Source organism: Drosophila virilis, unplaced genomic scaffold (genome assembly GCF_030788295.1).
Source record: "Drosophila virilis strain 15010-1051.87 unplaced genomic scaffold, Dvir_AGI_RSII-ME tig00001966, whole genome shotgun sequence".
Classification (NCBI taxonomy): Eukaryota; Metazoa; Arthropoda; class Insecta; order Diptera; family Drosophilidae; genus Drosophila; species Drosophila virilis.
In genome coordinates this window covers 185,332-187,985 of record NW_027212872.1, presented here as the reverse complement: position 1 = coordinate 187,985, position 2,654 = coordinate 185,332, and the positions used below count along the sequence as shown (strand labels likewise).

Genomic DNA, 2,654 nt, shown 5'->3' with positions numbered 1-2,654 from the left:
TAACACAGGCTTACTAATCTACGCATAATCTGGACAGTAGACAACACTTAAGCATTCTTCAAATGCTCAGTTCGTCAGTTTGACTGACGAACGGCATTCAAGGAACGCTACCTTGAAGGCTATTTAGTTTCTGTCGCACTTCTGGGTACCCTTAGGGTATCCAGTGTGACAGGTGCGGCGCAGGATTGGCTTTTCATCGTCCTTGGGCACCTGTATCCGAAGCTCATTTAACTACGGCCAGGACAGCACAAACATAAAACAAACTCTAAGACCTACCCTAATATCACATTCAATCACAAGTTATTTTGTGGTGGCGGCTACCACAGGGCTACGATAAACGGTCGCGAACGTTTCGCCAACATGCGAACGTGACGTACCGGCATCAACCACTACAAGAAAACTTCTCATGTTTATGGATATTCTCGACTTCCGTCGTGCTTCTCGGATTCCACTACACGCTGCGCGATTATGAGCTACCTACTCGTGCCACATAAAACTTCAGCGGTGTGGGTCCTGAAGCCAAAGGAATCCTTTTCTGTGTATCCTTCATTTATATCGTATTTATTTTTCTTTGATTACGCACCGACTTCAAAGAAGCCGAGTGCTTCTTCAAATTAGTCGCTATATTGTTACGGAACTGCTTATTTCTCGGTGGGCCGCGCCGGCTGGCTCATCGGTTTCTCTGGGTGTAGTCCCATCCCTGGCCCGCAGTCCGCACAATCGATAACAGCGAAGCTACACGTCTGTAGCGAAGCAGACTTACACAACACTATGCAAAGCGAACCACAAATCGATAACGTCAAACAATCGGAAGTTCTAACTCATGAACAAAATAAACAGCTGTAACAACTATAAACATGTAAACAACAAAGGTGAGACACTCAATATGAATTAACAAAAAACAGTCTTTATCCACCTTACTCTTCCAGATCGGGCCCCGGTTCCGGACCCAGCGTAACCGCCCAACCATGAGACGATCACCTACTCGTCTCCCACATTTTGCCATTTGATGGCCGGCAGATGGCCGGACATTTCTCTCTTCAGATACGGCACATAATTGGTTTCACTTCTTATCGTTATTAACATTTAATCTTATTTCTTATTCCCCTGCAGGTTATCTTCAAGCTGTTATTTATAATTTCGTACTCGCGAACATTTCCGGCATTTTAAAGCAGGTGCATACGATAAGTTTGTCTATTCTTATATTTAGAATAATGGATATAAGTTTTAAATTTCATTTTTTTTCCATCTTTCAACTTTTTTGTTTGCAGAATACCCTTTTTTCGTTGGCGACCTTCATACAATACCGGAGACCAAAAAAAAAAACGGCCAGAAGTTATTGCCAGTCAACAAAGGACAGGAAAACAAGGGGAGAAATATAAACACAGTTAATTATTGCACCGATGGGGAGCAAGTATCCGCTAAAATAAATGCGTGTATAACTTTGTGTTTACAACAAAAGGCGTTGTTTGCCAAAGAGCTTATATTACCTTGCCTGCCTAAAGAGCTCTCTGGGTGGGGGACACCTTAACCTGAGATGCGTAACATATATATATATATATATATACGTATAAGTGGGTATCACTCGTGCATAAGTTGACCAAATTCTAAACTTTTTAACTTCATTCTTTACTTAGCATACGCAATAATATTTGGGCCCTTTCCTTCCCGGTTCGCATTTTCGGAAATTTACTTAATTTAAACTAGTCGTGAGTATTTTTATGTATTTAATAACAAAAAAAAATCGTCTCTCTTTCAGGGAGCACAATGGGAAGTCTGCGTCTGACTCTGCCGTTTACTCAGGCGAGGAGGCACGAAATGGACCAAACTCACTCGGATGATATGGGCGTGGTCCCGCCCGTGGCAGCCTCTTCGTCGTATGAGTTCCGTCCGTGATGGATCTCCGTCGTGTGGTATACGCCGACACTTGGCCGCGCTTTGAAAATCCGGCCCGTGAATACCTGTGTTGATCTGGCCAGCGTCCTCCTGCGCGGGACTCAAGCGTGGTGTGCCACCGAATGGCTGCGGCTGCTCTAATAGAGTATCGCTTTTATAGTGGTTTTAAGTGACGACAGTGTGTTTCTGGTGTATTATTGTTTCTGTATTATCGCTTTTGTGCAATATAGGAATTATCTTGGCCACATGCTCCGTGGCCGGCAAAAAACAATATCCAACTTCGAAAATTTTTAACTGCGAGCCGTTACGTCCGCTGTGGACCGCTGACAAAGACGAACTCCCCGTATATTTGGGCAGCAACATCTTCGGTGCCGGCACACGCATATATTGGCGAGGCGGGCACCGTTGCTGCCCATCTGCACAGCTGCATATTTTTGCGTCAATGGCCCAAATGACGGGCAAGGGCATATCCAAGGGCATGCGATCCACTCTCCTCATATTCTCTTTAAGAGCGAACCGTGCGGCCAATAGCAATCGTCGCTTTTGGCGCCGTGAATCGCAAGTCTTGCGTTGACACCCTTTAAAAATTTGGGCTCCGCCGTGGGCCCAGCTTCACCCTGCATACTCTGACCATATGACAAAAAGATATCGGAGTGGCCGATAATATCGCACGCAACCAACTAAGTAAACCCTCGGTGTTGCCGATAACGCAAAATGCAATATAAATTTTATTTAAAATATTATAAATAGGATATATG

At 44.4% G+C, this 2,654-nt stretch overlaps 1 long non-coding RNA gene across 1 annotated transcript; it reads left to right on the top strand.

The window, feature by feature from the left end:
* The first annotated feature begins 933 nt into the window (after nucleotides 1-933).
* On the top strand, nucleotides 934-2,186 carry LOC116650108 (uncharacterized). The gene is made up of 3 exons (XR_004303112.2): nucleotides 934-1,175; nucleotides 1,272-1,574; nucleotides 1,638-2,186. It is a non-coding gene; the product is annotated as an uncharacterized lncRNA (long non-coding RNA).
* Nucleotides 2,187-2,654: the final 468 nt, after the last annotated feature.